A 26,090-nucleotide genomic window follows, 5' to 3' on the forward strand; every position below is an offset into this window, starting at 1 on the left:
TCCCATTTTCCAGCAGAGTGAATGCAAGTAAAAGTGGCTCTCCTTCTTGGAAATTTTGAATAAATTTCCAAGTCACTCCCACAGAATATGTGTTTATGCATCACGTTTCACAAACAAAATTATGACACACTCGACATGTTATATGTGTAGGAAAGTCCACTGCGTAAGAAAACCTTGATACAAACACTTCTTCGTTGCCTTTTTACCGAGACTTGGAAAAGTGTATTTAAACTCCTCAGTGATAAGTGCATTGCCATTACAATGAAAGTCAAAACCCGTATGACGATTGCGCTAGTAAGAGAATGTAAAAATAAATAAATGAAAGTGAAAACTACTTCGTTGCAAGTCCAGCCTCAATTTCTTCTTGAATTTAAATTGTGGGAAAGATGATTCTGTAGACATCTAATCTAGAACGAACTGAGCTCAGTGACGTAATAGCCATTTGAGCGACAAGGCCTGCACCTACAGCTCAACCAAGATGAGAAAACCCTCCGCCAAACTCGCAAAGTGCAGTCATTTGTTTTCTCCCCTCGCTTCCCCTTCGCTTATGCATAGTGTTGCCCACGAGACGAGACGAGACTTTGGTCTGTCTCGTCTCGTGGAAATGCTATCTCGTCTCGAAAATATTCGTTTGTCCCGTCTTGTGTCTCGTCTCGTTTTGTCCAGAGACATCACAAAATATTATTCTCTAAAATGGGTTAAACCTGTAATCACTTTGCTCACTGTAGATATAGTGAGAATAAATATGATTCCTTAATCATAAGAACATGAGTATATCAAATAAAGTTTGTTGATTATCAATAGCTAGATAATGTATAGAATCTGCCTTGCTTTTCTAGTTCCCATCCACTCTTTATCCATCGTACACGCAAGGAGCTTTCAGACGGAAGGAACACGCCACAGGCAACAAGCCACACGGGGGTTTACGTCATTCGTCAGAGAGAGTGTACATATCGTTCTACCCCCTCATTCGGCTATCAATTTAGCCTAAACGCACGGCCATGAAATTAGGCGGGTGGCAGAAGCAGGGGCGGCGCAAGAAATTTTCGACCGGGTGGGCAGAAGCTGTATATTGATAGATTAGGGTGGGCAGGTATACATATATATATTATATAGGTATATATATATGCATGTGAGACACATATGTACGACATACATGCATATGTATCCCCTTCTCTCTTACACTCCCGATTTCCCTTCACTTCTTTTCCCTTTCCTTTTCATCTTCTCTTTTTTACTCCCTAATGGCTTCCTATATCTTTCTTTCTCAGCTTGTCACCTCCTTCTCCCTTTCACTTTCTCTCGTTCCATTCTTAACTGCCATGCTCAAACACATCATATGTATCTGTGTGTGTGTGCTGGTTTCTTTCCTCTTTTTTTCTAATCTATTGTCGCATCTTGTTTCACTTCTTTGTCTCCGATGGACACAATTATTTCAAGGTAAGTGTTTGTGTGTGCGCAGCCATACATTCTAATCACACTCTTTTCTTCATGTCAATGTAGTGAAATAATTGTGAATTGGTTGCATCACATTTTGTCATCAAGTGTAAAAAATACAAGGCACATACCTACTCCACTTTATATATTAGACGATAGTGATAGAAATTGTCATGGTAGACAATGGTGAAGGATTAAATTACTTTCTCGTAATTTAAATGCATGTTCCTGATCAAATTACTTTCATTATATGAGTTTTTGACTGAAACTTGGGGTTATTGATCACTTTTCTTGGCTCACAAGGTTATTACAACTGACAAATGTATCTGAATATTTGCGGTAACGGCTATCGGGTGCCAAAACTTGGGGGCAAGGACAGTTTATTTTTTGGTAGAAAAGTCTTTGCATTAAAAGGCCATAGTGCGGGTGCAACAAGTGGCATAATGTGGCGGGGGGAACTCTGCTCCTAATCACCGCCACTGAATAGTTAAATTAAAATTAATGTCTTATTGGGAATGTAAACACACACCTACGAAAAAACCAATTCTTTGTTCATTCTGCATAAATAATCCCCAGGCTTATGAAAGGCTATATTGACAAAATATCGCCCAAAAGCAGTGATCAGAACGCTACATTTTAAAAGTAGCTTCGCTACAGCTACAACTACTCTTCCAAAATGTAGCTTCGCTACAGCTACAGCTACATTTACCAAAAAGTAGCTCGCTACGCTACTCCTGTTCGCTACTCGCTACTTCGCTACTTTTTGCGCTACTTCTGCATAAAAAAAATGAAAACAACCATATGGGTATTAAAAAAATCCCCTACTACTGGTAAATAAATTATGTTATTTGTTATCATGATTCCAGTCATTCGATAATTTTGATAGCAGTGTTGCTTCAGTTACTTATTTTTACTATAGTTTTTGAGAATACCATACCTATGCAAGTGGCATATCAATTCAAATTTGATATATGAATATTGCAATTAGGGTGTTACACAAATTAATTATTACAACTATACACAAATAAAATTTGGTAGGATTACGTATTTATGTTCACATCAACATATTTTTCTTGAGAATAAATATTTCATTTTTTATAGACTGATATGAAGTCAGCATTTTGAATGAAAAGTACCTGGAGCCCTTTGACTACAAAAGGGGCCCCAGGTTCGATACCCAGTGGAGGCACATAGTGGTTAGGGTCCAGTCTCGATCAGCTTATCTATGCATAAAATGGACTCAAAACAAAAACTAGGAAAGACGCCAAGTTGGGAGGATGAGATCCTCCTGCTCCTCCATTCCCCACACTGTTCATCATTCATCATTCTTCCTCGTTCTCACAATTGGCCGAAAGTGGGAGAAAGTGGCAGAAAGTGACTATAGAAAAGAGAATAATAATTACGTACAAAGCAGAGACTTGGACAATGACAGAGAGACAAAGAAAAGATGCATTCAGTGGAGATGAAATTTTTAAGGAGTCTTTTGAGGAAGACTAGAAGGGATAGAATAAGAAATCAGGAGATCCGACAGACAGTGGGTGTAGTGAAGTTTCAGGACAGGATAGATCAGGCACAGATGAGATGGTTCGGACACATGAAGAGGATGGATGCAGAAAGACTACCAGTAAGAGCTTACAATGACAAGGAGTGGGAATAAGGTCAAGGGGAAGACCAAGATGTCGGTGGAAAGAGCAGAGAGTGGAGAGTGTTAGGAGAAGAGGACAAGATTGGAACACCGTGGAAAGAGAGGAGTTGTGAAAGACCAAGAAAAAATGGAGAGGCTTGACTTCTATGCCGACCCAGCCAGAGGCAGGAAACGGCAAAGGATGATGATGATGATGATGTTATGATTAGCAAAAGTTACAGAAAAGTGACGCAAAAGTAGGAGAAATACATAAATTTGAAAACTATGTATATTAACTAAAGAAAATTGTCGTTTCTGCAGGAAAGTCAATAACTCGTACATAATTTTTGCAATATGATAAAATTATTGAGGAAACTGTCGTGTAAACCTGAGTGCTCTAAACGTATAGTAATTTTAAAATTTGTGAACAAATACTATCGCGAAAATAATTGTAATTCCAGAAACTCTATCATTCATGTAACTGTAATTCCAGAAACTCTATCATTCATGTAACAATAATTTCTTGCTGGTGAGATCCTATATACTGACTATGGATGATCAATGCTGTTAACGTACTGAGCCATTTATTGCTGGCACTATTCCCTTGTCAGTGCAGTGGAGAATCCATCGCTCGTTTTTGCACTGCAAGTTGTGTCTTACACAGCAATTAATGACACTTTGGTGTCTCTTACAGCATGAATATCCACAGGATTTGTTCCGAGGGTGACGCAAACGAGGCATTTTTTTCCAGTGGTGCAGCAAACGAGGCATGTTTCTCCCTAAAAAAACGTAGCTGTTAGCTGGAATATATTCATATATGTCAGTTAGTTATCTGGATATCTGAATTATTCATATACTAATTAAATAAATTACGCAGATATCTATAATCTACAATCTAGATAATCTGTATCTCCATGCAATAGACTGTCTTTATGAACCTCCTGCAAAATTAAAGGTTACTGTCAATTTTTTCTGACGCTGTTGCCACATTCAAAATTCACCTCAAAATGCTGAGAAAAAATGTAGCTGTAGCGAAATTTTCGCTACAACTACAGGAATTTTGTAGCTTCGCTACCGCTACAACTACAATTTTCAAAATGTAGCGTCGCTACAGCTACCGCTACAAATTTTGTAGCTAGCTACAGTAGCGACGCTACAAGTAGCTCGCTACTTCTGACCACTGCCCAAAAGTAATAATCAAGTAACATTGAAAAATTTGTGAGCTAAGTTGTTATTCGTTTTATGAAGTAAGTCTTCGTTACTCATGTGGGAGAAGTAATACACATATGGTTAGATGAACACATGCACTGAGGCAACAAATGGTTTACATTTTGTAGAATGTGATTTTCGACACAAGGAATTCATCGAAATTGATCACCAGGTAATTCATCTCTTTTTCACAGACGACTTGGGTTGTATAGCGTGACCTTTTCGAAAGCGCTCAAATGTCAACCTCTATCCTGCGCAGTATAGCCTCGACACTTTCATTTTGCAGACGAACGAGTCTTTGGCGCCTGGAACCACAGTCAAAATAATAATTTGTGGGGAGTTGTATTTTCAATGTCTGTGTGCATTTGTTTTCCCCCCTTCGTCACTTTCATCTCATCACCATTGAACCTCATTGTCGCCATTAGCCATTAGCAGAAAAAGTGACTTCACATAGAACAAATCAGTCGAATCAGCAACAACTTATTCTTCCAAAAGTAGTTTGGTTAGTTTATACTACTTCGAAAGTTGACGTGGTCGTTTCAATTTCACAGTGTTTCATTGTTGAATCGAGGCAGCTAACTCCGTGAACACTGAAAGTCTCAAATATTTGTCTCTGGCAATACACCCTCTTAAATGAACGCATCTTTCATGGTGATAATATAACAAGTTCCCTGCGAGTTCTTCCTGTATATTTATTTATCCAATGGCTTAACGTTGTCGCCTTATAATTAAGAGGTTCTGGTTTCTACTGTCCCCTCCCCTGGTGGAAGCATATTGCACACTGGTTTGGACTCCACTTAAAACTGTAGGTTTAGTCCCGATTAGTCTATTTGAGCATAAAATTCGACTTGAAAACAAACAAAATTTTCTTATGGATACTTCGTGACATACCTTTTCTTCTTTACTTCATCTGCATCTACAGATTCTGTTGACCTTTTCGGCTAAATCTCTAATGCTTCTAAAGTTTAAACCATTCTCATCGTGATTGATTAGTTCTCTGACGCCCTAAAAACAAGGATTTCCTTCCAACCCCTTCTTCTTTTAATTCTACGCAAGTTAATCACAAGAAAAATCGCATGATTACGTAACTGATAGGCAAAATTTATGTGTGGAACTAGGATTTCTAAATAGAATTACCCACTCATTATCAATTCAATAATTCTGTTGCTTTTTCCAAACCCACGTAACTATTACATCAAAATTAATATACTTCGGTATTGTAGTGGTTATTGTGATTGCTTCTTGTTAGTATTTATTAGAATGAATATAAAGTTGTTATTTTGAATACCATGTAGATATTTGAAAATGACAGGTATATAAAATATAAATATAAAAATTGCAATGAAATGAAGAAAGACACACTTTTGGAATTTCAATGTAGACCTAATTAAAAAGTCGAAATAATGTATTGTGTTGCTGGAGTAAGCAACGCTGAGGTTTTTATTTGTTTATTTAGATATCATTTTAATCATACGCAGGCCGGGATTTATATAGTTGAAGACCCGGAGCTTACAACACAAAGACCTCACCCCAATCCCCTCTACAGTTTCAGTTATAACTTTTCGGCAAGCTACATGAGGTGGTTAGTTATACGTATTTCTACATTTTTCATCACATCCGAAGTACCTAATTCTTTCATTATGTGGTACTTTTCAAAAGCAGTTCTTTCCCCAGTGAAGGTCCGGAGCTGCAGCCCTCAAGCTCCCCCTAAATCCTGATCTCATTTTGACAATACCCTGCATAAGCCTACTAGCTGCTTCTAATCATAGACGTATTCAATTGGTCACAGTTTTCTTGTTTCAAGATCTCTAGTAATTCCTCTTGCTTTCTCATGACAAAGTTAAATCAGCTTTTTATGGAATGATGATATGTGAACATTTCTAGCATAGATAATATTCATTAGTAAAATATACATGTAATGAACAACAGAATACAATTATTTGTTGCAACATTCACATATCTCTAAGTATACGAGGTACTTATAGTGGATTTGATAGGGTGGGCAATTGGGTGGGCACAGGAAATTTTGGGTGGGCGCTTGCCCACCCGTGCCCACCCCTGTCGCCGTCCCTGGGCAGAAGTTCGCGCTTTTGCCACGTCGGAGCACAACCCCGTGTGTTCGGAGGTTTAAGAGAATGAAAGATCTCGTTGTAGAGTTGGTCTTTGTAATACAAGTGATACAAACTGACAGTATTTGCTTGAAAAGTCAGGGATGACACAAAAGTGCCCCGGAGAAGGTCGGTCTGACGCTCGAACTAGGCAACGCAGCCCGGTTGACGTTGCCAGACAGTGCGCGGGAACCAGCGACTTTTGTCCCGCCCTCGCTTTGCTTTTCCCATATGTGGCACCAGCGCAATTCTGCCCAGCCGCCTATTTCCATGGACGTGCGTTTAGGGGTGCATCGATGACCGCTACAAATTGGACACGTTGTAGGTCTTATTTAAGTATAGTTGACGAGTTGTATCTTTGCGGGTGAACCCATTTCAAGCCCGGATGCACAATAGCAAGGAGAGGACATTAGCCACTGATCGTCATTCACTTATTTCGAATGATCTGTCACTTTGGTTGACCCACGATCGTGTATATGAATAGCGCTAAACAAATTAAGCACATGCAGGCTTATACGCTACAGGTGATATTCCGAACTATGACCAACGTGCCTTCGCCGGGTATCGAACCCGGAGTATTTTATTGCAAGGTGAGATCGTTTATCACTGCGCCATCGAGAAAGCACATTCTCCAAACTCGGCCATAGTGCAGGTGATGTGATCAGCACCACGCTCTGGCCGTTTTATACTGTTGTCAGACTAAATTGAATTAATGGAACTTGGTATTGCAATATTACTATTAATTGCAACAAGTGTACGCCCGGGAATCGAACTCGGGTCTCCCGCGACGCAGTCAGACGCTCTACCAACTGTATTTCTCTATTGTCATTCGCATTATTTTGACTATCTGCACAAACACTCATGTCTTACCCAGGATTCGAAACCGGAATCCCTGGCTATGCAGACTACTTCGTCACCAAGGCCAGCATCAACTCGAATAGCGCACCGCAGCAATAAATAAGTATATGTATGCTTATTTGCAGGCACGTAGCCAGGGGGAGAGCTAAGGGGATTGAAGCCCCCTAGATCCTTCAAATATCTAATTTAAATGTTATTTTTATTGCTGATAACAAATAAAGTTATAACCACAGTAAAAACTGCATTACATCGAATAAAGTTTAGTGTATAATAGAGGAACCAGGTTATATTTTCATATTCTACCATTTAATGTAAATAATGAATGAATCCACAGCTTACCAAACTTATAATTTTCTTTGTGAGTGGTCACAGAATATAAACTTTGAATAAAATTTACCACTAACTGTTAAAGCCTTTTTTTCAACGATTGTGTAAAAGTTAATGACAAAATACAATAACTATGATTTTCAGTACACTAACTGTACAAAATGTAAGAAAAATAATGGACAATTGTGTTAGATATTCACTGATACGGTGGATCGAGTAGCTGTCTCCATTTATGTAATAATAACAATACATTCGGATTGAAATTGGTATATTTTTAATAACTTATAAGTTATTATTGTAAAATAACAGTAATTATTATTGTCATTATATTTGTACTAATCAAGTTTTATCAGCGGCCTGCCCCGTCTACAAATATTTCCGGTGACGCCCGTGCTGATCAGGGATGAACCCCCCCCCCCTCCTCCGAAATAAAATTCTGGCTACGGGCCTGCAACGGCTAATCGTGAGGGTGAAGATGATTAGTGATAAGATGAAATTGATGAGAGAAGAATTGCAAACACACACATGAGTAAGAGACAAGACGAGTCCCATAGAGGACTGATTTTACTGGCTGTGATTCCAAACGCCAGATCCTCGTTAGTCTACAATAATGAAGTACAGGGTGTTGATATTTGAGTTCCTACTGCCACTTCTTGCATTTTCTGCCACTTTTGTCTAATCGCGAAGATGAGGATGAGTGGTGATATGATGAAAATACTGAAGGAACACTTGCAAAGAACATCCATGCCCAGGCTGAGATTCGATTCGCAGTAATATTGTCGTCGCCTTGTAATCATGGGGTCTCAACTTCGATACCCAATGGAAGCATATTATGGTTTGAGATAGATAGATTTGGTGTTTAACCTTTAGACTTTTCACATATTCGATAATGTAATGCACCCAGGAACATGAAATGACTTTCACTCGGTTGAGAATGACCATGCTTTGAAAATAAGGCTAAAGGTTCCACCATCTTCCCAAAATAGCGGGGAAAGAGGGGCAAACTCCCCATTTTTATGATTTCTTAATTGAAAGTTGGGGACCGCGGCCCATCCAACCCTTCTTATTGGCTTTGGCGTTTTGATTCCTGCACGGTTGCATGCCCTTATGTTTTAGCTGCAAAACAAAAGTTACCCAAAGTAGATTGGTCAAATAGTCTACGAGTTATAACATTTTTTCTATTTCACTCCCCATTTTTATGATGTTTTCATTGACAGTTGGGGGCCGCGGCCCACCCAACCCCTCTTATTGGTTTTGGCGTTTTAATTCCTGCATGGTTGCATGCCCTGATGTTTTAGCGGAAAAACAAAAGTTACCCGAAGTAGATTGGTCAAATAGTCTACGAGTTATAACATTGTCAAATAAGTGTACAAATTAAAAATTCGCGCCAGCTTCCATACGTAACTTTGGAGTCGGGGGGGGGGGGGAGGAGGGGATCCTGGGTGGGTGTGGTTTTCTTCCACATGACATTTCAAAGTTTTATCTCAACATCTGTCAGCGTTTACAACCTCACATACAAGTATGAAGGCCCTAAAAGCACATGAATTGTCTAATTAGCATGATGGTCCATGAGTGTGCCATCCGGCGACTCGGGCTATATTGTGGATGGAACACTCATAGAGACCATTGGGAAAGTAAAGGTTAAGTCCACTTTATGCACAGTAAGGCTAATCGGGACTGGACCTACAATTTTAAAGTGGGATCCGAACCACTACTTACCTCCACCGGGTATCGAACCCGGGACCCCTTGATTGCAAGGCGACGACGATTTGATTTGGATTCAGCTTTTAACTGTAGGTGCAGTCGTGAGAAGCCTATTTGTGCTTAAGGCGATGAAGGACAATTTCGCACCAGTTGTGCATTTATTTCAATATCGTCCGAATGGGCAATGCTACTAACTAAAAAAGCTGGTGTTCAATAGAGTATGAATTTCTCCACATGTAGCAAGTGAAAGTGTATTTTTAAAGTTGATTATTAAGCTACATACGATGTTTGAAAAATATGATGAATAAGAATTTTCAGAAACCCATGTATTCCTTATGGGGAATCAACTTCAATTTAAAGTTACTGTCAATTACTACTTTTGTCTGTCCTTTTTTCGTTGATATATTTTTCTACGCCATCTGAAGTTTGATCTTCCCAAGAGGACAAATAAAATAATACTTCCATAAGAGCAATGTATTTATCATTGCCTCCTACGGCCATCCTGGCAGTGTTGCCAAACCTGATGCACATAAAAGAGCTAAATTTCATCGTAAACGGAGTAAAAACTTTCAAGGAGCTAGATTTACGAAACTGGATAAATTGCCTCCTTGAGTAATTTTAGGTGTCAAATGAGTGGAGGTGTGGGTGAGGGGGCGCTGTTATTACCGTTAGCTTCAAAGTGATGGCAATTTATTCTTAGTTTTCACCGTCTAGATCCGGCGGCATCACCCATCTCAATAATCCACAGATGGTCGTATGAAATGGAAAATAAAATATTCCAGGATAACAATATTACGTCCTCTTCAGGTCAGCCAAGGCGCTATAAAGAAAAGTAGCTGAGGACGTAAGAGGGGTTGGGTGACGTAGTCAATATAACAATATCACGTCATATGCAAAATGTATGCTTATGACAGAAGTTGTCTTTGTAAGCCGGAGCCAATGATGGCATCATAGTGGGGCAGGAAGGCGGGTGCCATAGTTCACAGCCAAACGAGTGCACGAAAGAGCCAAATCTGGCTCCAAAATAGCGAAGCTGGCAACAGTGATCGGCAGCTGCCGAAGTGAGAAGTTCCTAGGGGAAATTGTCCCTCTCCCCCCCTTAAGTGGACTTAAAACACCAATAACGTTGAGTGCCTTAAGGCGAGATTGAAATTAAAGAGGACTTTCCTTTGAGGCGAGAATGGGATGGACCAACTTCATTCACGAGATGCGCCGCCGGTGCCGAATTTCTTTTCCACCCGGTACCTTTGCTCAAAACCACCCACGTTAATGTAAGAATTTAGAACAGCCGACCCCCCATGGCGGTGTTGTTATCGCAGCACGCTACGACGCCAGGCGTTCCGGGTTCGAATCCAGGCCTGGGTGTTCTTTGTGAGTGTCCCTCCATCATATTATCCCTCATCCTCATCGTCGGGGTTAGCAAGATGTGGCAGAAAAGCGAAGCTAAATAACAACAATCAAATTCAATCAAGTAAGAATTAGAACAAGGGTAATATTGGTGTACTTACAGCGTAGAGGGTGGTCGAAAAGAATCCTTTTTCACGCACTGGAAAAACACACTCGCAAGTTCAAGGAAAAACAGCTAGACTTGACATTGGAGCACCGATTGCTTTCTCCTGCCCGAACCGTCCACTTTCACCAAGGCAAATGCGCCTCACGCGAAGAAAGTCCCGAGACGATGAGACACACCGGTCTTCTTGGAACTGGGAGGACAATGATTTTGCACCGCCAAACCTCGACTAACTGAAAAAGAAGGCGGGGAGTTCGTGAACTTATCTTGGAGTCTGATACGGACCATCACGTAAGAACATTCTCTACAATTCTCTCTCGCCCAGTCAAGATTCGGAGAATGTAGGTTACGGGTGCTGTAACTAGTTACGTTATGTTGGGATTTTCCTTCGAATTGTATGTTTCCCTTATTCCTTCGAGCTGTACATGGATGTTCAGCTTTCTTTTCTCTTGTATATTCCAGTAGCTCTCAACAATGGGTGCGACGCCCCTTGGGATACGCCATCAGTGGTGTCTCCAGTTATGTTATTTTCAGGTGGCTCTGCTTGTGGTAGTGTCTACTCAGATTCTCTCCCTCTGTCTCCTTTTCCTTCTGTTTCCCGATCTCTGTCTTTCTTTTCTTTCCCATCTTATTTCTATCCTACCCTTGTTTTATTCTTTTCCCTCTGTTTTCTTCCTGTTTTCATTTTTCTACTTTTCTTTCTCTCTTTCTATTTTTCTGTTATCTAACCTTTTCCTTTAATTAGTGTTTTCCCTCTATTTCGTTCCTTCTTCTCTTGTTCTCTCTTTTCTTTTAAGTGTTTTTCGTTGTCGTTCTTTCTTTCTTGTTTATCTCTTTTTGTATCTTCCTTCATTCTTCTTCTAACTCTGTTTTCCATTGCCTTTCTTTCTTTTATCTTCTGTTTTCCTTTTTTTCTATCGCCTACCCATTTCTCTTAATTATTCTTGTTCCTCTGTTTTTCGTTGTCGTTCCTTATTTCATCTAATTCTATTTCTCTTTTTTGTATATTTCCTTCATTCTTCTTCTAACTCTGTTTTCTATTGCCTTTCTTTCTTTTATCTTCTGTTTTCCTTTTTCTATCGCCTACCCATTTCTCTTAATTATTCTTGTTCATCTGTTTTTCGTTGTCGTTCCTTCTTTCATCTAATTCTATTTCCCTTTTTTGTATATTTCCTTCATTCTTCTTCTAACTCTTTTTTTTATTACCTTTCCTTCTTTTATCTTCTGTTTATTTCTTTTTCTATCGCCTACCCATTTCTTTTAAGTATTCTTTTCCCCTCTGTTTTTTTCTTTTGTTTGTTCTCTCTCTTTATTTCTATGGCCTGTTCATTTTCAGATAGGCAATCTTTCTCTCCGTTTTGAATCCTCTGCTCGCGTGTATCTCTTGCTTTACTCTAAATTATTTCGAAATTTTCTCTAATAGATTATTTTTGGGGTGCGCTCAGACGATTCCACGGTGGGCTCGAGCCCATCCTTGTCTACCAAGTGGCAACGCCCCTGCGGCCAGCTATTTATTTATTTACGACTTTGTTCACATGGCGAAGTTAAGGCGTTAATGCCTTCTCTTCCAGTTAACCATTAATTACAGTGGTCATTGTTTATCTTTACAATTAATTATTTACAATTAGGAAACGAAATAAGACAAATGAAGAATAAGTAATTAAATTAATACAGTTGTACGCACACGAAGAATTTTGGTTCACCAAACGGTAGAATAGGCTAATTATTTTAAGTGTCAAATTGTCAGAGAAGTGTAATATTTTAAATAGAATTCATGTAACGAAATTATGAAATCGATCTCCATAATCATGTAAGCTGCCTATAATTGCGTAATGATTTGTTTCAAATTCTAAGTTGTTACATTTGGCAACACGACACGTTATAATTATGGTTGTAATTTCGCTGTTACATAATAAGTAACAGTGTGGTGTACACTGTTAACTATTTTAATGCGATGTGAAATCGCATTGAAGTGGTCATGCACTAACCAGCTCGCAATTAGCGAATTCGTCTTCAGAATATTAGAAAGTGCCCTAGGAAACTCGTCTATTGTTGATTTTTAGTATTTCTTTATTCTATTCGGCTCTTTGATGGCGCTTTTCTACCTCGTTGTTCGGAATGTTGGTGGTTGCCATGTGCGTCGGGAGAGGGGTCGGTGGACACACCTGGAAATTGACATTGTTCATTTAAAGATACAAGAAAGCTGAAAGTTTGTTACTCTTATTGTTAAGAACAGAAATACAGTTCATTAGTTAGTATTCGAACAGAATAATCAAAGTAAAAATGCATTGGATCGAAAACATTGAGTGAAAAATACAGCAACAAGGTTATATTCTACTATTCCTGGAGGCGGCAAACATTTTTTGTCAAGGGCCAAACATAAAATATTTTACACTCTGCGAGCCAAGAAGAAAAGTGGATGATTTTTAGGTAGGTCTACTTAAAAAAAACCACAAAAAACAAGTTTACACAAATATTTATATATATACGGTATATATATATATATATATATATATATATATATATATATATATATATATATATATATATATGTATGTATGTATGTGTGTGTGTGTGTGTGTGTAATGTAATAAAACTACTCAGTAGACTACAATTATTGTTTGAAAAGCAGCTTTACTAATGAGATGAATTAAATTGATTTTTTGAGACAACATTTCACCAAATTGGGGGGTCAAAGTTAGTACTTCCTATCATCAAAATTGATTGCAAATGTTCATCTGCTAATGCTGACCTGTATTGAGATTTACATATTTCATCTTTGAAAATGTCTTTTCGCACAGATAGGTACTACCAAATAGAAATATCAAACCCCGAGCATATGATCATAGTTCACCATACTCATCACTTGGAAGACACTTATAGAATTCTGTTAGATTCTTCTCTTGAAATTTGCCTTTTTGCATGTTATCACACTGCAGATTAATCACTTCCAATTGAAGGTTAGGTGGAAGTTCCTCAATTGTACAGTGAAATGGATTTTGAAATATGAAAATGTCTTCTGCACATGCATCAAGATCCGAAAAAAGTTGCTGGAACTGTTGTTTGATCTCAGAAAATATATCGCCTGCAAATTTGTGTGGGAATGGAGATTTCACCTCTTCTTTTAATTTTTGAGAGCATGAGAAATGCACGAAGCTGTTTGACATGATTTGTGACTCAATCAAAGGCAGTTGTCATCAAAATGACTTTACCGCAGTATAAGTTTCACATATTAGCACTGTTTTACCTTGTAGTTTCAAGTTAAATCCATTAAGAAATCCTATGATATCAGCAGCAAAAGCTAGTTTCCAAAGTCATTCACTGTTCGATAATAGTGGTTGAGGACGGTTTTTCTCATTGAGAGAAATTTCAATCTCTGCTCCGAGTTAAAAAATCTGAATAAAACTTTACCACTGCTGAGCCATCGAACTGGTGTATGGTAGGGCAAGTCAGGAAATTCAGCTTCCACTTCTGACAGAAAATCACGGAACTGACGGTGGTTCAGTCCATGAGAACGAATGAAGTTCACCGTTGACACATATCTGGCCCGCGGGCCGTAGTTTGCCGACCCCTGTACTATTCCATCCAAAGAACAAATGGTTTGACAGTTTTCAAAATTCTAATAAAGACAGTTGTAGGCGAGAGGTCACACAACAACCCACTTTATATATATAAAAAAATCCGTTAACATTTAAATCCTTTTCTTGAACGAGACGTGCAAAAGTTAATATCAAAATGCATTTCAGATACTAACTGCATAAAATGCAAAGGAAATAATAGAAAATAGTTGTGCTGGTATTCACTCCTTTGGTGGATCGAGTCTTCCCAATTATATAATAATAATTATTATTATTTCGAATAACTGGTTATAATGATGGCATTATATATTGACAATTAAAATATATTTGTCTAAAAACTGGGGATCAGTTGTTTTTCTGTGGAGGGATCTTGGTCTCCCTTCAGTGTCACAACTTTTTCCCGGTTTCTCTGCAATATATTAGAAATTTATTTATATCTTGGAGACATGGTGCTCGAGAGAGCGTCTGACTGCCACTCGGGGGATCCGGCCTTGTCTCTGCATAAAGCGGCTCTAGAATTCACCCAGCCTCAAATACAAAAAATATGTAATAATAACTGGCATAAAGTAAAAAAACGCGATATGAAAGTATTAATTATGTATACTATTGTAAATTAACTTGAAAATTGCCAAAAACCAAATTCCTTCACATACTAAAATAAAGCTGTAAAGGTGATAGAAATATAATTACCTAAGAATAAGAAACAGCTGTTGTTCTGCACACAAGCACAAACTACAACATTCAACAAAAAAAGAAAAAAGAAAAAAAAGTTCAGAACATATCAAATCATGCTTTACAATTTGAAACTTGTTTTTGACATCGAAAGTAACCTATTGTTTATCTAGCTGCTTCCAGCCACTCCTATTGTGTTTATTTTATATTCATTATAATCGCTACGATGATGATGAACAGATGAAATGGATGAACGAGACAATAGAGTTCTCTTAACACCCCAGCAAACAAGATTGATTGATTTGGTTTATTTTACTTCGCTTTTCTGCCACTTGTGGCTAATCACTAAGATGGGGATGAGTGATGATAGGACGAAATTGTTGAAGGGACATTTACAAAGAACACCCATGCCCAGGCCAGGAATCGAACCCAGGACCTCTGCTAACCCGCCACGGAGGTCGGCAAACCCCAGCAAGAACTAGTTAAATAAATGTTCATTTAGTCCAAATATGCGCTGTTGTATGATAATACGTATTTCCCGATCCTTCCTGTACATTCGCGCTCATTATTATCCCTGACACCGGTCACTGTTATACTTAAAGGGTAAGATTCTTAAACAATTTTTTTTTTACTAAAGAGAAGCATAATTTCATGAAATATAAAAGGGTGTAAGCAGACAACCAAATGTAAATCTCTCTCCCATGTAGTACACCCTGCATTGCATTTTGCAGACTAACGAGGCTCTGGTGTCTGGGCTCACAGAAAGTACAATCCTTTGTTGGGCTTATGTTCTGTCTATTTGTGTATCTGTTTGTCCCTTCATAGCACAGCGTGCTACGACGTCAGGGTCCCCGGTTCGAATCCCGGCTTGGGTATGGCTGTTCTTTGCGAGTGTCCCTTCAACAATTTCATCATATCATTGCTCATCCTCATCTTTGCCAAATGTGGCAGAAAACCGAAATAAAATAGAACTAAATCAATCAATCAATCAAACTCGCGTCCTCATCTTCGTCATTTTGCCAAAAGTGGAAGAAAAGCGAAGTAAAATAAGACAAATCAATCAATAAAATACACACACAGAAATCAAGTACTTACCATTTGTTGTTTGGGTTTCGATCAGTATACATTTGTCCAAATAAAGATATCAAACACTAATTTTCTAAGTAGCCTACGTTTCGCACAAACACCAACTTCGATTTCGAGCACGGAAACCACTCAAAGCACAAAATCGATCAAAAATCAATAACACGACAGTCCAAAAGCAAATATATGACCTGTCTCTTCTTGAAGTTACTTTCAAGTGCAAGGGTTAAAACACTTCGAGCCAGTCAGGGTCACACATCGCTTTCCGGCCCGTACATAGCAAGGCCAAAAGCTGATTGGTTATGCTCCAGACGCTAGCTACACGTAGGTATGCCTGTTACGTGGAAGTACACTACAATAGCTGAAATCATAATGAAGCTTCGGTAACGGTTAACGTACCACTTCTGTCTTCCTTTTCTAGGTAGCCCACATAAAGTGGAACCAATAACAAAAATCACAATTCAGAGACGTTTCAAGCAACAAAAGAAACTCGCCTTCAGTTACAATTCCCACGTTCGTGACTTGAACATCCGTGCCATTGTACAATCTGTGTGGTTCCAATTATTGCCATGCAGAAACAACTAGGTTAGCACATTTATAGCAGTCGACATTTCATTCAAACGTCTGTCGGTTCGACTGGGATGTTTCCCTTCAAGCACCCAACTGAGATAAAAATGACGGAATAAGCAAAGATTTATCACAAAAGTGGGGCAACGGAAAGTGGAAGCGTCTTTTGGTGCCAGTGCCCTGTTGTGTGGATTGGTAACAACCGTCAAATGGGAATAACGGACCACGCAACGAAAAAGAAGGAAGAGACACACAAAAACATTTTTTACAGAAGCTTGTGCACGTGCGAAGAAGAAAACAGTGGGAAAACGCTGTACAAAAGAGATGAAGTATAAAAAGGAAGGAACAAAGAGCGATAAAGATCAGTGACAAGACGTGGAGGCATTTACGGTATGGAATGTAGGTATTTGACTTCAATGTAAGATTCTTATAAAGGAGTAGCGGTCTATTAAGAGCACTTTACCATTAATAACAAAGATTACCTGATTAATACAAAAGTTAATTTCCGATACAGTGCCCTGCCCAGGAATGTGTAATGGGTGGGTATAGCTTCCTTTTTTTCATTGACAGGGGCGGCTCAAAAAATATTTTCACCCGGGCAAAGTTAATTTTTGACACACCCCTGCCCTCAACTTTCCACCTTCCTACATGACCATGTTATATACCTATTTACTGTTGTTATGACGAACAATAATAGCCTTATTTTTAAAATACTTTAAGTGTTACTGTTAAAGAGCATGTTTATTGGATCAAAATAAATGTAATATCTCAAATTGCTACATGAATTTGCAATAAGTTATTATGTTATGCAGCACTATCATCAATTATTTTAACTTTGAAGACATAATAAAAATATTTGGACCTCACTGACTCATCAACGCACCCCCCAAATCACTGGACCTAGATACCTGAAAATTTAGGGGTGTATTTCTTTTATGGTATAAGCACTCGCTGAGGAGAGATTTTCCTAAATTCAACCCGAAAGATGGGGATGGATCTAGAAACAAGAAAATACTTATATTACAAACAAGAGTCCGCAATAGATGGAGCTGTGTGTATTATATATCTCACGGGTTGGGGGGCCGGGTGAGCAGCGTTCAGCTCACTCTACATGTGAAGCACGAGCTCCATTTCAAGGTTGCTATACCTCTCGGGCTTCCCCTAGATCTAGTTCCGGTACTTATAAATAAGGAAAAGATTTAAGGTGCAAAATTATGGTCTGGATAGGGAATAGAAAGGTTCTGAAAATGTTTTAAAAAAGGTGCTGATGAAATGCCTTTCTTCAATGCTCTCTTTTTCTGTGCCTTCTGTATATAATGAGCGCGGACCGCAGAGAGAACTGTAGTTCTGCCGAATAGGTTTTGTTGAAGTTTGTGTTTCCTCTCGCTGGTTTTGCTACATTATCTTGGGAACTATTGGGGCTGCAATGATTATATTATACCATTTTATAGCTCTTGTTCTGCTCTACAAAATGAGACTATAGGATTTTATGTAGCTGTTCAAGAAGAGTGAAAATAGTTTATTTTTCTGTCCAATTTTTTAACAAAACTTGAAAGAAATGGAAGGAAATAGGTGCTGACGCATCAAAGAGGGGTTAAAAAGGGAATAATTGTGCTAATCTCACGAATAGGTGCAAAAAGTACAACAAAGTGTGTTCATTTTACTTCCATGTCCTAAAATACGTATCTGAAACGATCTGTATAAAAACAGCTATATAAGTTTTGGAAAGGTGCTGCACCTTAAAATCCGTTTCTTATAAACGTTCGGTATCTCGGCAACGAAGTTTCGGTTCCTATTTTCCATCTTGTGCGAATTATCTTTTAAAAGCATAAGTTAGTTTAAATAACTGTTGACTTAGTTACGTTCGCAGAGTGACAATTACAATTACTCAAAGAACGGCACGTGCGCACAGTGTGCTTCGGAGGAAGCAAATGATTTTGCATTCACGATAGTAACAAATGAACCGCTTCCCCTGCTCTGATTGGTCTCATGATTGCCACATTAGAATGCCAACTACCACAGGTGTAGCGAATAGCAATAAGAACACATACCAACATGGAACATGGCCAAATACGACGTGCAGTGCAACTGTAACTTTTTACACGTTACAATTCAATCATTTAGCATTCATCTGTCTCAATTACCGAGCTTCGACGACCTACTTCCAGATGGCGACAGCGCTGCTGGATAACCATTGGCAACAAGATGGAGGACTTTAGAAATAACGGTCACTCATTCATTCAAGTACACTTCGAGGAAGAAAAGCGAGAATTGATTGTTCTGTTAGCAACAGTTAAATAATTCAAGCGTACTAGATGCAAGTATGTCAAAAGGATAGAGCATAAGCCACACTGTCGAAACAAAATTAGTTTCAAAAAGTTTGTTTACCATCAGACATTATCCAACAACAGTTGTACTGGTTGATTTTTTCAATGCGTGAGATCCCCTTCCTCAAAAAGTTTCACTTCATGGGTTAAGTACACTAGTGCAAGAACCAATCAGATATCATCTTTGCAAGAGGTAACCAAAACTAATTGGCTGCTTGACTCAAACGTGGTCTTACGTCACAAGCAGTGGCGCAACCACAGGTGGGCATTGCCCCCTCCAACCTTGGACGGATATGAGTTCAAGGGGGGCGGCAAACATTGACGGCCAAGGGTAACTACAATTACAAAGGACAATTACCGCCCCCTATTTCAAATTTTATGCGAATAAAAATACTTTTCGTAAAATTTTCTTGCTCGCTTCGCTCGCAATGCCTGCTTTTCTTACGTCTTATCAAACTCAGAACCGTAGCTAGAGGGCGCCGGGAGTCGGCCTTGGGCCCAGAACGATCTAAATGAAAAAAATTAAAATATATTGATTGATTTGGTGTTTTAAGTCCACTTTATGGACTGAAAAGCTAATCGGGACTGGACTTACAGTTTAAAGTGGGATCCGAACCACTGTGCCATGTGCCTCCACTGGGTATCGAACCAGAGACTCCTAGATCACAAGGCGACGACGTTCCCGTTACACCATCGGGGAGGCCCAAAAGGTCTAAAAGAGAGAATGCATTGACGTCCAGTGAAATTATTTGCGCCCTATTAAATCAATATTGATTTCAGTCTGAAAAAAAAAAATGGGTTTAAAAGTTTTCTTGCTCGGTTCGCTCGCAATATATATATTTGTTTTCTGTAATGCATTGTAAATTACAAGAGACAGAAATAAGACTTGTCTTAATTGATTTTGTCTGAAATGCATGAACAATTGTTTTTGGGAAAGGGAGCGTGCTCATTTGAGAGACAATTTATGTAATTTTTGCTCTTGGTTTATTGTGAGATGGATGAATTGATTGTGTAGTGTATTTAAATAATATATGTTGTATAGGGCATTAAAGAAACTTTGAATACGTACACAATTTAATGTCCACGTCGCTCCACGTTGCATATGTGTGAAACATATATCATGCATAAAAGTTATACATGTTAATGTAAGAAAGGAATTACATTCGGAATTCATTTATCAAGCATTTTCTGTCCTTCAAAAATAGTTTGTGCTTGTTTTGCATTATCAATGTGAAATTCAACGTGTTGAAAAAATAATTCAAATGGTTTGTTCGAACACAAATGGTTTAGCACCAACTTCTACCCCCTTTTTGAGTAATTTATGATAATAACGTCTTTGATACTACTACTCAGGCCCGTAGCTAGAATTGATCTCCAGGAAGGGGGGGGCTCGGGGGGGCCTTGTAAACCAAGTTCATTTTTAAAAAGATATAAAATGAAGGTAAATTATGTGGGGGTGTGGGTGGGGGAGCGCTCATTCATTTATAAATATCATATACTACACAAACACTACATTTTTCTACATCTTTTACAACATCTGTTGAAGTGTTAATTGACTGATACTGAAATTATCCCTTACACCCCGCATACTATTTTAGATTATATATCACACAAGAAACGCACAATATTTAATCACAGTGCCTGCAGTATATTCCACCCCCGGCCGAAGCAATTGAACTCACCTTCCTTCCCAAAACTTGGGAACTGTTGTTGACCTTTGACGCAGATGCGGAAGGAATTTGCATGATGACATCAAAGTCACAGATTTCTGTCTAAACGGGAGGTTGCAACAGGGACAGTGAAGGTACAGATAAAGAAGCTCCCCTATGAAAGAACTTTCTGAAGTCTAGAGAATATTCTAAATACTTGCAGCTACTTCTGCTCATAAACAAAATGATCGAATGTAATAGATACTGTTCATATTCTGTGGATCTATCCTTAAAGTTGTGAGCTGTCTACATTTTCACTCTTCACTGCAAACAAATTATGCAAAATAGTTTGCCAGGGGGGCTGACGGCAGTTCCAGGGGGCTGAGCCCCCTCTGGCCCCTGCCTGGCTATGGGCCTGCTACTACTACTACTAATAATAATGTTATTATTATAACATTCTTATTATTGGTACGTTTATCCTGGTATTTGCACCTCTAGCCCCAAGCTTTCTGGAGATGATAATAGTGTTCACGAACTGTAGATACGTTTCCTAAGATGAAAGAATATAGAACCAAACACTTGAAATCGGTTTCAAAGGAACAGTGACAGCTCCGTCAGAGAAGGAAAACTATGAGGAACATAAATGCTATTTTAGCCCAATTACGTTGTGGGGTATTTAGGAGCATAATAGCGACCTCCCTTCACAAAATATTTCCGCCTCCATTTTTCACCCATTCACTGGCCGGAAGCTTTATTTACCCTATTTATTATTTTTGTTTTCATTTTTGCCACCGTATATAGTGAAATTTCTGATTGTATAGCACGGGCGGACCTGCTAGGTGGCAGAGTGGTAGGCTTACCATATTTTTTTGGGCTCAACACAGGACATATTCGGGATTAACTCGTTACTGCTGAATTTCAGTTGTTTTTTTTACAAAAATAAATTGAAATTACTTAGAAGCCTTAACATTTTATTGAAACATTAAACCATAAATTGAACAAAAAAAATATTAACATTATTTTCTAAAATCAATCGATTAATTTTCAAATGTTTAATTGAATAATACATTTTCTGTTGTTTAGGAAACTTCTCTGTTCTAGGTAGCATTATATGTTAGTTGAGTCAGTTGTACTTTTCACAAGACGACTTTTTTCAGAAATGGCTCGTTTGTTTTAATTACAAGGGTCGTTCAAGGTTGACCGGGACTTTTATTTCTGCAGAGGAAATAGGTAGCAGAAGAAACACCAAACTATGTCAGTTTTTCAAAGTATTCTCCGTGCGCGCCGAGGCACCGTTGCCATGGTTCTGGCAGCTCCCGAATTCCTTTGGCGTAGAAAGAACTTGGTTGTTGTCGTAGCCACTGGAGAACATCGCTCCGCAGTGCTTCGTCTGTCGTGAATTTCTTCCCTCCCAGATGGTCTTTAAGGGGTGCAAACAAATGATAATCACTGGGGGCTAAATCCAGACTGTAGCGGGGATGGGGCAGAACTTCCCAGCGCATGTCGGCCAGAGTTGTTGTTGTCACATTGGCCGTGTGAGGGCGGGCATTGTCATGGAGAAGAATGACATTTCCAGACAACATCCCAGGTCTTTTCTTGCGAATGGACTTTCGTACAGCACCACTCAACAATGTGGAGTAATACTGGGCATTAATCTTGCTCCTTTTGTCCAGAATCATTTGCTCAACACGTGCGATATTCACTGGTGTGACTGCAGTCGGGTGAATGTGTCCATGCGCTTCATATGTCACCAACTCCCGTCCTTCGCGAAACTGCTCACACCATTCGTACACTCTTGTCGGCGACATCGTTTGTTCACCATACTGTGCTTGCTTTCACTTTCTCCTTCACGAGAAATTTGATTACACACCGCTGCTCCACAGCCACAGACACACTGCTTGCCGCCATGTTCGCTGCAACTGCTGCGCATGCGCGAAATACGTCATGCCGGGCACTAGTTACTCGAGAAGGAATACATTACGTCACCCGCACGTTTCATCATGATCCGGCTATTCATCGATTTTTTACGTACGAAAATCCCGGTCAAACTTGAACGACCCTTGTACATCATAAAATCCAGAACATGAAAGTTCTGAATTAATTTTAACATTCAGCAGATGTTTAACAGTGGATACTAGAAGTCTACCTCTTTCTGCTGACCAAATATTCCCCATAATTGAAAATACTCTCTCAACTGGAGCAGATGTTCCAGGCAAAGACATAGCAAACTCAACCATTTTAGAAATGTTGGTACATGAAATACCAGTCTTTTGAAACACCTTAAACATTGCTTGCCACTTCTCTTCAATAGTATCTGCTACTTCTTCATAACTTGAACCTGTTGGTTTTGAATTACCCTCTCATAAATTCTGGTGGTGAATATTCAATACCGGTAGCTATTTTCATGTTCAGATTATCAAAACCCCGGACAGCACTAAATAACCAGGACTGTCCGTGCTAATCCCGGACGTATGATAAACCTACAGAATGGCAATTTCGTCTTGTAATCAAGGGGTCCGTGTTCGATACCCCGTTGAGGTTTCATGCAAAGTGGTTCGGACCTATACCTATTTCTTTCTGTCTTTCTTTAGTTCTTCCTTCTTCTTTTCCTCTTACCCCCACCCCTTTCTCCCTTTTGTGTGATTCTTGCATAATAACCTATACTTCTTTAAAAATTGTGGTGAATTGACAGCAACATTGATAACACCATTAAGCCTTGTTTCCATGATATGAAAAACTCAATATGCTGACCTTGCTAGAAGGTTGAAACGTTACGTTTAGTTTATGTTTTACAATAAAATAAATTTCCTGCCTTGGTCAGCATATTGAGTTTTTCACAGCAACATTCACTGGGAAATATTAAAGCTACAGATATAACCTTTTCGCCCCAGAGACACGGGTACAGAAATTCGTGGTTAAATATTAATCACAAATGTGCTAATTATTTCTCAATATCCTCTCCACTGCCAGCGTAAGAAATATGGCAAATGTTGAATATTCTAAAAGTCGGAGCCGACTTCCGTGGCGAAGTCGTTAGCACAGCACTCTACGACGCAAGGGGACACAGGTTCGAATCTCGCCCTGGACTTGGGTGTACTTTGTGTGTATCCCTTCATCATATCATCACTCATCGTCTCGATTAGCTAAAAGAGGCAGAAAAGCAATGTTAAATAACATAAACCATATCAAATCTAATAGTACATACCGATCTCTTCAACTAATTACTTAACAGGTATTGGGTTCGATGCAGGCACATAGTGGTTCGGATCCCACTTTAAACTGTAGGCCCAGTCCCGATTAGCCTTTCTGTGCATAAAGTGGCCTTAAAACACTAATCAGTCAATCAATGAATTACTTAACAGTAGTTTTAAGTTATAAGGTATGACGCAGAGACACCGAAATTTCAATCTCCCTTCCACGTAGTAAGTACACACTTGACTGCACTTTGCGTTTGCAGATAAATACGATCACATTTCAAATTCTGCTGAAAGGCAATTAAATGAGACTTTCAGCATGTAAATCTGACACAGACAATCAGTGTTCGCATTGTTGTTCTTACCAGTATCAATAGTATTCGAGAGCATGGACGTCCGCAGGATTTTTTCCAGGGGGGGGCAAACAAGGCACATTTTCCTCAATAATAGTGTTGTTCCCTTAAAAAACATTGCTTAAATTTGAATTTATCATATTCATGCAATAATTAACATATATTATTGTGGCTGTAATGAAATTATATGTGAAAAATTGGTTGACTTTCATTTTCCAGGGGGGGCCACGGCCCCCCTTGACCCCCTTCCGGACGCCCATGTTCGAGAGACTTTTCACTCGGTCACCTCTACGGTAAAAACATTTTCATCGCCTTTCTCCCTGGGTTTTCTACCAGTGTAGGTTCAAGCATGAAATTTGTTTCGGCATTTTTATCTTGTGACAATGTCGAGTCCCTTGAATTAAAGATGGTGAAAGTTTAAAAAGAGACTGGTCCTGATTGTGAGTGATGTCCTTTCCAAACCTGAATTATAATCATTCAAAGATAATATAATAAATTATTACATTACGTCACATTCCGATTGTATAACTTTAGCCTAAACCGAAATCTGCCACATAATATAAGCTTAAGGCATACCTTACTTAACCTTGAAAAATCAACCTGTTATTACATGATCATGACGTACTTCAGTGAGGTGTTGGTGCTAGGAGAACATGAGCGAAGGGCTATTACCAGAAATTCTGATTTACACATAGTTACAAGTTTGACATAGTAACCAATTGCGTCATCGGAAATGTTTTGAGGGTGATGGAAGAAACCTTGTAGCTATAGATATTTTGCCGCCCTAGGCAGGATTGTGGTTGCCCCCGCCCTCCCCGAACTACCAAGCACCGACATTTTTATGCGCGTCCGTCGATATTTTCTCCTTGGGCCATCCTACAAATTTTGAAATGATAACATAAAGAAAAAATCATTAAAAATAATATAGGTTATATTTAGATATTCGTACTTTTCCTTTCTGGTTAATAAAAGTTGAGCATATTTAATAATATTGCAGTTAGGTAGGTCTTACTGTCTGAAGAACATCTTTAAAAACGAACTGCTGCTACTACACTTTGGGTAGCAGAAAATTCCAGCAGTGTGTTACCAGAATATACCTCTGTGAATTTCTCCGTCGCTATTCTGACATTTTTGTCTTTTAAAAAGCTTTGGCACCCTAGGCTTCAGCCTCCCTAGCCTACCCCCCGCTCCGGACCTGGGTGTAATGATCACTTTTCATCAGAGAGAAGAGAGCGTTTCTTTTAGGCCAGAAATTCTTCCGAGCAGTGGCGTGCCCAAGATCGAAAGGGCCTCATTTTGCCATATTTTGCTGCCTTTGACTTTTTTTTAGTATTAATGAGTAAAAGGGGGGTATGGCCGTCACTAATCCCTCCTTGGGCACGTCAGTAGTACAGGTGGCCAGGTTCTGAATAATCTTTTGAGGCTCGAATCATCATGTGAGGCTCGTCGTAGCCTTTTATGATGTATATTTTGAGGGCAGAGTTGGCAACACTGTGGGGGGCACTGTAGCCTTTTATGAGGGGGGTCTATTGCCCTCTGTTTACATCTGGCAACACTACCGTAGTTTTTTTGACAGTGTTGTTAAACCTACTGGGTTTTTTTCACTGTAAATTTTTATTAAAGGACCTGTGAGGCTCGTCGTAGCCTTTTATGATGTATATTTTGAGGGCAGAGTTGGCAACACTGTGGGGGGCACTGTAGCCTTTTATGAGGGGGGTCTATTGCCCTCTGCTTACATCTGGCAACACTACCGTAGATTTTTTGACAGTGTTGTTAAACCTACTGGGTTTTTTTCACTGTAAATTTTTATTAAAGGGCCTGAGGGGTCCATGTATTTTTTATGTCTGGCAATACTGTTGGGGGCACAGAGTTGGCAACACTGTGGGTTTT

At 39.1% G+C, this 26,090-nt stretch overlaps 1 protein-coding gene across 3 annotated transcripts in view; it reads right to left on the reverse strand.

Moving 5' to 3' along the window:
* Positions 1-26,090, reverse strand: part of LOC146002385 (uncharacterized) — a 132,679-nt gene that overhangs the window by 71,406 nt on the left and 35,183 nt on the right. The window contains exon 1 of one of the 3 annotated variants that reach the window (XM_083140130.1): positions 16,123-16,216. The exons of 1 other annotated variant lie outside the window; for it this stretch is intronic. The gene's annotated coding sequence lies outside the window, so the exon portion shown is untranslated. Of the gene's footprint in view, positions 1-10,775; positions 10,992-16,122; positions 16,217-26,090 lie in introns of those variants that run through there. One more of the 3 variants, XM_083140129.1, reaches the window with a different exon arrangement.

The sequence above is a fragment of the Lepisma saccharinum genome, chromosome 18 (genome assembly GCF_977018435.1).
Source record: "Lepisma saccharinum chromosome 18, izLepSacc3.1, whole genome shotgun sequence".
In the NCBI taxonomy this organism is placed as follows: domain Eukaryota; kingdom Metazoa; phylum Arthropoda; class Insecta; order Zygentoma; family Lepismatidae; genus Lepisma; species Lepisma saccharinum.